The following is a 12,461-nucleotide window of genomic DNA, read 5'->3' as shown; positions in this document are numbered from 1 at the left end:
TTTTGAAGTTTTTAAGGCAGCGTTATCTCTTGTAGTAATTGGGGCGGTTGGGTGACCTAGTGGTTAAAGCGTTCACTCGTCACTACGATGACCTGGGTTTGATTCCTGACGTGGGTATAATGTGTGAAGCTCATTTCTGGTGTTCCCCGCCGTTATATTGCTGGAATATTGCTAAAAGCGGTGTAAAACCATACTCACTCTTGTAAGAATATTTCAGGAGTGATTTGGAATATTTCTATTTCTGAGAGGTTATTCCCAAATCTTGCCCCAAATGATCCCCACTGTTCATGCTCACACCTACGGCAGTGGCTACACATCGGCTCCATCAGCAGCACTCAACCATGGTTTTTTGGTTTGCGGCCTGTCCTTTTGGAACAACAAACCCCTGCATAGACATGCAGCACACAAGAATGGTTGAAGGGAGACAAAACTCCATGTTCTGGTGCATGTTTTATGTGACTGTCTAGACGTCATGATTAGTACCTTGTGTGAAATTGAGAGTTTATCTTTCTATATTGTAAGCTGTAATTTCAGGATTGATCTATGGTCATAAAACGGCAGTTAGCAGATGAATATAGCATTGTTTGAGTTGCCTTGCTAACACTGCCAACAAGCCATGGCTAGTCCCTTGTTTCAGCAATGCATTAGCGTTAGTTTTAATCACTGATTATTTTGCAACCACAGATATTCATAATGTGTTCTACCATGTCTACTGATGTTCATGTGGGCAGCCTAGTGATTAATAGAGGATATCATGTGAGTGTTCATGTCATACTATGTTTACGACACGAGTGTCTAACTTCCGGTATTTCCCAAGCAAGAGTAAGGGAAATACCAGAATATGAGCACGAGTGTATGACATAACGCAAATATAATGTTCTATTTATTACCAAAAAAGATGTCTACATTCAGAGATGACTTTCAGTGTTTACCTATAAGGACAGCAAATTGCAACAGCAGTGAAACCGCAATTTGTCGAATGACGTCAACAATCTTCAGCTATGACATCGTTTCTAGTGTGACGTCATTCCGATCTCACGTCACAATTAGATTCAAATGATGTCAACAATGACATCTGGATGACGGAAACAATACACTTTTGTCACATGGCGTGATATGACCCTGGAGCACATATGATTTTTATTATCCCCAATATGTTTGCCCTTGTAGGTAATAAATGTGCTTTCTCACCGGGAGACAAGGTTCAAATGTGGGTAAGGTAAGGTGAAATGAGGTTTAAAGTCACGTGCCAGATTATTACACTGATGTAGTGATGGCATACACGTGTATGGATGTGGATGTGGGTGTGGAGGGTGCTTGTAGTAGTCTAGACTTAAATAAATGGCAACTCTATAGTACTAGCCCACTGATATGCAATGCCGCAGTTAAACATTGACACCCCATTCCCCACTCAGATACATTATACTGACTCAGAGCTGAAAGTGTTCGACTGTCTTCCAGCAGTAGAAACTAACATTTTTAGTCTTCTAGTTCATCATATCATGATGGGGGCGGCTGGGTAGCCTAGTGGTTAAAGCGTTCGCTCGTCACGCCGAAGACCCGGGTTCGATACCCGACATGGGTACAATGTGTGGAGCCCATTTCTGGTGTCCCCCGCCGTGATATTGCTGGAATATTGCTAAAAGCGGCGTAAAACCATACTCACTCACTCACTCATTTACCGTATATCGCTGTGTATAAGGCGACCTCACGTATAAGACGACCCCCCTGTACAAGCCTTCAAAATCAACCCAAAATCCTTTACTCCGTGTATAAGGCGACCTGGAATGAAGCACATCACAAGTGCGCACACAAACCTTATATATGCAATAAAAATATGTTTATCTTGCATTTTTTTTTCTAAAATGATAGGTCGCGTGTGTAACTCCAGCACACGTCGCCATTTTGTGTTTACACGGTACAACACCAAATTGGTGCCCGTAAAATAAAATTCATTTATGAAGTAATAACATATAACAGACAATGGTGAGTAATTAATCGCCAATTTACTATGTTGTAACTAACTAGGCTTATGTTTGCTTCACATTCAGCGTGTTTATTCCACAATCACTTGTACACACCGTCTCCAACACTTGTTAATACAACTGTAAAAACAGCGGGAATTGATTTCAGCTTCACCGGTTATCACATGTTAGGTCACATGTGCAATATGCAAATGATTACCGGTACTTCCGGCTCTCTACTCACGGATGTTGATTGTTTTACCGTGTCAGGTGGTTTCACAATCTGCATCGAGGCGAGGGTCATTTCAACTTTATTTGCAGAAAATATTAAACTTTATTCAAGGAAAAGAGATACAAATGATGTTTATGTATGGAAATAGTTATTGGAACAGTTATTTAGGACGAAATGCGAAGTTATATTGTCAAATGCTGGGCTGGCTATCGGACGCCGGTTGACATCGCCAGTGGAAAAAAATGTGAGATCTTCGACTCCGTGTATAAGACGACCCCCCTTCTTAACCCCCTCATTTTAGGTACGAAAAACTCGCCTTATACACAACGATATACGGTAACCTTATACTCCTTTTGATGATAACATATAGCAAACCTCTTAAACATGTTAAAAATGGCAAATTTCTACTAGTCCTTAAAACACCCTATCTATTAGACAGTTTGGCAAGGAGTACAGGACTAGTGCCAAATTCTAATGCTGTTTTCCCATACTGCATGTATTATTCATCTCTGGGTTTCATTTTGACCACCCAATAGTCGGGTCAACTCAAAAATCCAATCGCTACTTCAGTAATGGCTATTGACAACTTATCCCACACATCCTCCTGGACGTCCTCACCTCAGTGCCGAAACATTAATTTCTTCTTATCGTGATATGCCTGTCTCATGTGTAAATTGTAGCTGTTATCAGATCGTCATGGATATTACACTCGACAGACAGGTGTGTATTTCACCAGGTGTGCTTAAATGGGTCCAGGTAGCCTGCTCTACATCCTCGTTACCAGACGGAGTTTCCTCTATCATACCATTATGTATATTGATCGTAAGAGTTGAATAACCAACAAAAGTCCGTGACGACTTCTGTAATGTTCTAACTGGCTATCACGGAATATCACTGTCCCTGTGTTCGTCTTTCACGGAATCAATGATTACACACCTTCTGTCGTTTAACACAATGTGGATCTGAAACGTAATCCTCTTTTTCTTGGTTAATAATTGAACACACTTTCAGATATTGTTTTTCAGTGCTAAGAGATGCAGTGTGGCTCTGTAGAATGGGAGTGTTGTGACACAGTCGCTTCTAGTCTTGCTCCAAGGCTGTGCTGAATGATAAGTCCATGGATGTGTTGTAGTTCTATCCTTATAATCGGCAAGTCTAGATAAGCCGACAGAACAGACATTAGTATTTTATGGGGACATCTTTTTCTTATTATTTATATAATCTAGGAATAATGATTGAGACAAAAATGTTTTACTAAGAGACTTGTGCAAGTCTACAAGGATGGCAGTCTTTTATAGGGACAAGTTGTCTTTATTATTTATATAATCAAGGAATTATGATTTATACTAATAATGTTCTCCTAAGAGACTTGTCCAAGTCTACAAGGATGGCAGTCTTTTATAGGTACAACTTGTCTTTATTATTTATATAATCTAGGAATTATGAATTGAACTAATAATACTTTCCTTAGAGACTTGTGCAAGTCTAAGGCCTTTCTTCAACATATAGTTCCCTTCCTTGGTGCCAGTAGTACAGAGTGTGTTGGCTTTGGTTGGTTTGTTGTTTACGCCGCACTCAGCAATATTCCAGCTATATGATGGCGGTCTGTAAATAATCGAGTCTGGAACAGACAATCCAGTAATTGATATCATGAGCATCGATCCACGCAATTGGTATCGATGACATGCATCAACCAAGTCAGCGAGTCTGACCACCCGATCCCATTAGTCGCCTTTTACGACAAGCATAGTCGCCTTTTACGGTACGCATGGGTTACATTCAGTTCAGGACCATTATGGCACCATTGTCCATGGTGTTGATTTCGGACTTTGAATGACAGGTGTGCTACATGCATGGTTGATTTCTTGTGAGGTGGTATTGTCTGATGGCAGTCTCAAGCAGTGGATGTAGCATGGTGTTGTGTGGATGAATTGATTTCACTGGCTATCAGGTGACATATGCTAGCTAGGCATTAGCACTGACTTGTTCCTGCAGAGGTTGTTTATGAAATATTATTTAAATGCACTTGACATGTTATATGTTTGGAACTGAAAATTTGGTCATTTCAGTAAATGCATATTTCAGTAATCTTAGCAAGTGGGGAAACGATACAGCAAGGTCATGATACAAAATGTATCGTGATACACATATTTACATCAAATCGCATGGAAACTTCTTGACAATAAATATTTCAGAGCAGGTTGAAAAAGAAAGCTTGCTGTCGACACATGGTCGGAGTGGCTATTTTTAGTAGAGAACTTGAAACGCTATTTACAACACATTTCGCGACATCTGACTGACAAAAACGCCAGGGGTCATTAAACAAGTAGTAGGTAATTTATTTCAGCAAGTGTATCGTCTTGTATCGATACAGTAAAAAACGTATCATGTATCATATCATCACATGAAAACTAACAATGACCCGACCTGATGGATAATTCTGAGGATAAGAAGATGCTTTATAGAAAATCTTTTGCCATTTCTGGTTACATCTACCTCAGTTAAATATTATTGATCAAGATTATTCCGTTGAGTAGCTTATGTCTTATCTAGTAAATTTGCATGTCATCGTATACGTAGATCGACTGTCAATCACTGGATTGTCTGGCCCAGATCTGATTATTTACAGAACATTGCAGAAAACAACATGGAGATTCCGGGGAAGAATAGGTCCTGAGTACCCATGTTTGTAGTTTGAACTAACTGATGAGAATTAGATGGTCACAATGTTGGCCCCCTGGCTCATTGTGGCCTGACGGCATGGATCGATGCTCATGCTATCAACCACTGGTTTGCCCAACATTCAGCACTGTTGTAGCTTGAACACTGCTGATATACAACACACAACAACACTTTCTGAGACTTATGTAAAGAACTTCAAATGTGTATATATGCTCTAACACCTTGATCATGGGGATAATTAAGTTTAAACTCCATCAAAACTATAGAAAATTATATGTGTCAAGTTTAAAGTTTGTTTAAGGTTATATTTTATTCCTTGATTAATACTACCTTTATCTACTCAAGATAATAATAACTGGAACAGCCAGTTCGGGACTGTGTACTTATGTTTGTATTAACTTGAATGAAGCTGTTAATTTGGCAATACTGAATACTATTTGCATAGCAACTTCTCCCAACAACAGTTACAATCAGCCCCCTCCTGCACACTCACAATATCCCTACCATATGTTGAGTAGTATAATTCCGCGACCAATCAGCAAGGTGTGTAATTTGTAGCGGGCTTACCACACATCAGAATGGCTGCTTAATAAGTTAAACGTTTCCGTGTATTTGGATGTTTGGATCTGTAAATTACATTGTCTAATCTCATCTATGACCTCCTCCATCATCGACTGAAGGAAGTCAAATAATGATAAATAAAGGGTATTTGATAAATGAAAAAATCAATTCAGCAATGACATTTTTTTTAAAGAAATTACCATTGTGGAAAAATCCATATATTCATGAGAAATTGTACAGTAATATTTATGTGCCTTGTTACTGCATCAGACCGCCTCTGTGGTCTAGTGGTAGAGCATCCGCCCGAAGAGCAGAAGGTCCGGGGTTCGATCCCCGGCCGCGTCATACCAAAAGACGTTAAAAGACTGGTCGGCTCAGAGTCAGTATACCGTGTCTGAGTGGGGCATTCATGTTAAACTGTGGCATAGTATCTCAGTTGGCTTATAAGCACAATAAACTGGGCATCAGTCCGGACTAGTACAAGCAGCCACACACACACATGCATGCATGTCGGTATATAAGTGCAATAATCTTGGACGCGACGTTAAACCCATTTCACCTCACCAACTCCCAACTGTATCAGGAACAGCTGGAATGAAAGCATTTCTATACACTACGTACCTGCATACCATCCCCGTTTTATAAATCATATGTGATCAACTTACTTACCTCTTAGCTAAGAAATGACAAAACATGGTGTTGATCAGTAACTAAATATATTCCTATCCTCTAAGAGATCATGTCTCTTTGCATTACGCTGTAAATACCTTGTTTAAGAGAGACATGACACCGAGCACTGTGTAACATCGGTCCCTGTATGTAATTATTTATCTAGCTCTTATCAGGCCTCGCTGGATTTCAGTGCATTGTTCAGCACAAAACCTGGCATCATGATTGATAGCCTTTCTCATTACGCCAGACTTGTGTATTGTTTCAAGATGTCACCAAGAATTTGTAATTGAATTTCAAGCCGAATGACAAAATATAACAAGCAAAAAAGAACTAAAAGTGATGAAAAAGGGAAATGATGTCAACCATTTGCTAGCTTGTGACACCGAGGTTGGGATTCTGCAGTGTATGTGGAAAGGGGAGACCTGGTTATGTTGGTTGGGAAAACAGAAGTTGACATCCCAGCATTCACTCACTGTTAGTGTTATGATGCCTTGATTTGATTCTGTTGAGAGCTGTAGAATAGGTCAAAGATTGGGGATGTTAAACATCGATATTGATTTGGCACTGTGAAGGAAAAATAATTCTTGGTTGGGTGACCAGCGCACAAGATCAGCTGTCATATATATTGTGTGAATATGTGTTATCATGCCCCTTGTCTTCAATCATCTCTCACACTGTCAGCTGTGTTGTGTGAATATGTGTCATCATGCCCCTTGTCTTCAGTCATCTCTCACACTGTCAGCTGTGTTGTGTGAATATGTGTCATCATGCCCCTTGGCATCAATCATCGCTCACACTGTCAGCTGTGTTGTGTGAATATGTGTCATCATGCCCCTTGTCTTCAATCATCTCTCACACTGTCAGCTGTGTTGTGTGAATATGTGTCAACATGCCCCTTGTCTTCAGTCATCTCTCACACTGTCAGCTGTGTTGTGTGACTGTGTCATCATGCCCCTTGGCATCAATCATCTCTCACACTGTCAGCTGTGTTGTGTGAATATGTGTCATCATGCCCCTTGTCTTCAATCATCACTCACACTGTCAGCTGTGTTGTGTGAATATGTGTCATCATGCCCCTTGTCTTCAATCATCTCTCACACTGTCAGCTGTGTTGTGTGAATATGTGTCATCATGCCCCTTGTCTTCAATCATCACTCACACTGTCAGCTGTGTTGTGTGAATATGTGTCATCATGCCCCTTGTCTTCAATCATCACTCACACTGTCAGCTGTGTTGTGTGAATATGTGTCATCATGCCCCTTGTCTTCAATCATCACTCACACTGTCAGCTGTGTTGTGTGAATATGTATCATCATGCCCCTTGGCATCAATCATCGCCCACACTGTCAGCTGTGTTGTGTGAATATGTGTCATCATGCCCCTTGTCTTCAATCATCTCTCACACTGTCAGCTGTGTTGTGTGAATATGTGTCATCATGCCCCTTGGCATCAATCATCTCTCACAATGTCAGCTGTGTTGTGTGACTGTGTCATCATGCCCCTTGTCTTCAATCATCTCTCACACTGTCAGCTGTGTTGTGTGAATATGTGTCATCATGCCCCTTGTCTTCAATCATCTCTCACACTGTCAGCTGTGTTGTGTGAATATGTGTCATCATGCCCCTTGGCATCAATCATCTCTCACACTGTCAGCTGTGTTGTGTGACTGTGTCATCATGCCCCTTGTCTTCAATCATCTCTCACACTGTCAGCTGTGTTGTGTGAATATGTGTCATCATGCCCCTTGTCTTCAATCATCGCTCACACTGTCAGCTGTGTTGTGTGAATATGTGTCATCATGCCCCTTGTCTTCAATCATCGCTCACACTGTCAGCTGTGTTGTGTGAATATGTGTCATCCTGCCCCTTGTCTTCAATCATCGCTCACACTGTCAGCTGTGTTGTGTGAATATGTGTCATCATGCCCCTTGTCTTCAATCATCTCTCACACTGTCAGCTGTGTTGTGTGAATATGTGTCATCATGCCCCTTGTCTTCAATCATCTCTCACACTGTCTGCTGTGTTGTGTGAATATGTGTCATCATGCCCCTTGGCAGCTATCATCTCTCACACTGTCAGCTGTGTTGTGTGAATATGTGTCATCATGCCCCTTGTCTTCAATCATCACTCACACTGTCAGCTGTGTTGTGTGAATATGTGTCATCATGCCCCTTGTCTTCAATCATCACTCACACTGTCAGCTGTGTTGTGTGAATATGTGTCATCATGCCCCTTGTCTTCAATCATCACTCACACTGTCAGCTGTGTTGTGTGAATATGTGTCATCATGCCCCTTGTCTTCAATCATCACTCACGCTGTCTGCTGTGTTGTGTGACTGTGTCATCATGCCCCTTGTCTTCAATCATCGCTCACACTGTCAGCTGTGTTGTGTGAATATGTGTCATCATGCCCCTTGTCTTCAATCATCACTCACACTGTCAGCTGTGTTGTGTGAATATGTGTCATCATGCCCCTTGTCTTCAATCATCGCTCACACTGTCAGCTGTGTTGTGTGACTGTGTCATCATGCCCCTTGTCTTCAATCATCGCTCACACTGTCAGCTGTGTTGTGTGAATATGTGTTATCATGCCCCTTGTCTTCAATCATCACTCACACTGTCAGCTGTGTTGTGTGAATATGTGTCATCATGCCCCTTGTCTTCAATCATCACTCACACTGTCAGCTGTGTTGTGTGAATATGTGTCATCATGCCCCTTGTCTTCAATCATCACTCACACTGTCAGCTGTGTTGTGTGAATATGTGTCATCATGCCCCTTGTCTTCAATCATCACTCACACTGTCTGCTGTGTTGTGTGAATATGTGTCATCATGCCCCTTGTCTTCAATCATCACTCACACTGTCAGCTGTGTTGTGTGAATATGTGTCATCATGCCCCTTGTCTTCAATCATCACTCACACTGTCAGCTGTGTTGTGTGAATATGTGTCATCATGCCCCTTGTCTTCAATCATCACTCACACTGTCAGCTGTGTTGTGTGAATATGTGTCATCATGCCCCTTGTCTTCAATCATTGCTCACACTGTCAGTTGTGTTGTGTGACTGTGTCATCATGCCCCTTGTCTTCAATCATCACTCACACTGTCAGCTGTGTTGTGTGACTGTGTCATCATGCCCCTTGTCTTCAATCATCACTCACACTGTCAGCTGTGTTGTGTGAATATGTGTCATCATGCCCCTTGTCTTCAATCATCACACACACTGAAAGCTGTGTTGTGTGTCATCATGAATGAATATCATAGTGACATTTTGTGCGCAACAACTAAATAAGTTCATTGATACATTTGCCAAAACAACTATAAGGTTAATACATGTACATCTAAAACATCTTTTGTCAATCAAATCAATTTTGAAACTGTAGGAACTGTTACATCACACTTACAAACTGCCAAACTGTTTAATGTTGTAAACATATGAGGATTGCCGAAACACACGCGTGAATCTTGCGGAAATACAGGCCCCACATGGCTGAAACCGTTAATATAGTCACAAGATGTGTAAGTGTATCACACAGGCCTGGTCAGCATAGAACAAACAGAACATGTGACATCTGTTGTTTTCAACTGCGTCTTTTGTAATTGTTGTTGCTAAAACTCACAAATGGTTGATGATACTGGCAAGGGTGGCCCAACAATCTAAGGCACTGCCATGACCTGTACAGAGTTGCATCCCCTTGGAATCTGTGATCATGGATTCGAACCCTGGTTTGCCCAGATTATGTTTCTAGGTTTGTCAGCACCATACCCGTACTCCTGGGTTTCACCAAAGTGGTAAATGTCAAAGACCTGCATCACTTTGTGTTTGCCTCCCACAAGGACTTCAATGGGGGTGAAACTGAACTCGTGCTTGAGTACCCGATAATAAGAATGTTTTGCGATGACATAATTATCTTTATGAATAAGAAAGCGTGTAGGCTTCTGTAGCTTCCATTTTCTAGCTAATAAAAGCAAATAGTATATAACTAAACTAAAATTAAATGGAAATAATCCCACCTGTGTTAAGTTTTCATTATTGTAACTTTCTGGGACATGTTGACCTATATACGTTGTACAAGGCAATAACACAAACGTACATTTAAATGACTTTCGTTTGACATTTGTATGAAATATTAAGTCTTATTTGCAGCAGTCTTACTGGAATGTGCCTGTTAACATTAGCTCGTATGTGATTGGCTAACAGACAGAACAATCATCTCTGAAATTACAGAAGAGAAAAAATACTGTCAATGCTATTCTATATGCACCAGCTCTCACTTGTAGCGTAGATTGTTTGACTAAATTAATGAGACGTCTTTCTTTCATTATATACATGTGCATTGAAATTACCAGTATGTGAATTTGAGTTACCTCCCCTGAGAGAGTAATTGAGTCGTCAATAATGCACTCAAGTTTTTCTGAAACCAACCCAGCCCCCGGTACTCAAGTACTGAAGGGAGCCCTATCTCCCACATCATCATGATGACGCTGATACTGTAATATAACTGTTGGCGGAGGGCGAATGTGTTGCTCCATCAACTCAGGGCTTTAATTGTCATGCTATGACTTTTCACAGACAACAGACTGTATGTGTTGTGATGTATATCATGTAACATTAGTGTTTGCTATTTGCCAAAAAAAGGAACGAGCCATCAATTGCGCTTTAACATGTTTTTAATGGACGTTGAGTTTCCAACACAAGGTAAAGCCTTTCTGTCAAGCTCTCAATCCATTCTGTTTCAAACGCATAGTCATACCAATCATTTTGGAAGTACCGTATTCGACGTAATAAGCGCCCCTCTCTAATAAGCGCCCACGGAGATATTTGCTAATATAATGGCTAGTGAACAATCCCAATCAGCAAGCCCTTCCGACTGATCAATGTACGCAAGACTTATTTATTTGTTCATAATACGCACTTGTGTGTTATATCACCCTTAATTATGGGCAATTCAATTCTTGAAAAATATATCTGTCGTTTGTAAACATTTCAGGCTGTTAGCATAAACCACGAAATTTACGATCTTTCAACTCAAAATAATATTCTAATAAGCGCCCCCTATTTCTAATTTTGAGACGGCCCTGGGCGCTTATTACGTCAAATACGGTAAGGTGTGTTGTTAGCAAATATTATGAAAATGACAACATATACATTTTATCAAGATTATTATCAAAAGGAATTAACGTTTATTCTACAAGAGCAATTCTTACCCGAAGAGATATTCTCCAGTATGTTTTGTGGTAAATGGTTTCTTGAAGTGAAGATTTCGGGTTTGGGTAACCTAGTGGTTAAAGTAGCAGAATGTCATGCCAATGACAAGGGTTCGACTCCCACGTTCAAACCTCACTCACTCACTCACTCACTCACTCACTCACTCACTCACTCACTCACTCACTCACTCACTCACTCACTCACTCACTCACTCACTCACTCACTCACTCACAGGGCTTTCAGTCATCAGGCTTTCAGTCATCAGTTTACCAATCCAGGCCAGGTTGCCGTTTTTGGTTGCTATTCAATTGCTTAGGTATTGTTTGCAGACCAAACTCCATTCAATTACTCACAGTTACCCAGCGCTAGCATCGTTGGTTTTGACCGATATCTTCAGCCAAACGTGTGTAAGGAGAGTTATCAGTATAATATGTCTGGGAGAGTTTTCAATTCTTGTTATTCGTTTCTAATCAGAGAGGAGGATCAGGATTGAGACAGGGTTGGCACATGTCCAGGCAAGGTGCCGGCAAGATAAGCCTGATATTGCCGCCCCAGGAATAGGATCTCGCAGGTTAACATGGCATTAATTTCTCAATGAGAAATCATCACTGTGCCTTATGCTAATGTGCTGAAAGGATTAGATTAGATTGAGCTTGAAGGTACCTGATGCAACATCATGGCAGACGTGTGCATTACAATACATACTTTGAAATACATTCATTGATGCTGACACTATAGTTACTTGTTTTTACTATTGAACACACGCCATGGGGTTTGTAAAACAGAACAGGATTCAAATACAATGTGCAAATTGAAGAAGGCAACAAAATCTTCAGTTCTCATGTTAGTTTGTTAGTACATACATGAGAAGAGCCAGAGCATTACCACAAGTATGTGTGTGTGGGTGGTGGATTGTGTTTGTGTGTGGTGCTGCTGGAATATAAGATAGCCATTGATATTCACCTGTGAGTGGTACTGTCAGAATATAAGATAACCGTTGATATTCACTTATAAGATAACCAATCATATTCACCTGTGAGTGGTACTACCAGAATATAAGATCATCATTGATATTCACCTATAAGATAACCAATCATATTCACCTGTGGGTGGTACTGCCAGAATATAAGATAACCATTGAT

The 12,461-nt window shown here is 40.7% G+C and overlaps 1 protein-coding gene across 2 annotated transcripts in view; it reads left to right on the top strand.

Moving 5' to 3' along the window:
- LOC124146494 (pleckstrin homology domain-containing family H member 1-like) overlaps positions 1-12,461 on the top strand; it is a 193,448-nt gene that overhangs the window by 81,536 nt on the left and 99,451 nt on the right. The window lies entirely within an intron of this gene.

This window comes from Haliotis rufescens, unplaced genomic scaffold (genome assembly GCF_023055435.1).
Source record: "Haliotis rufescens isolate VD_foot unplaced genomic scaffold, xgHalRufe1.0.p SCAF_3, whole genome shotgun sequence".
Classification (NCBI taxonomy): Eukaryota; Metazoa; Mollusca; class Gastropoda; order Lepetellida; family Haliotidae; genus Haliotis; species Haliotis rufescens.
The sequence above is the reverse complement of the archived record's forward strand: the minus strand, read 5'-3'. Positions and strand labels throughout refer to the sequence as shown.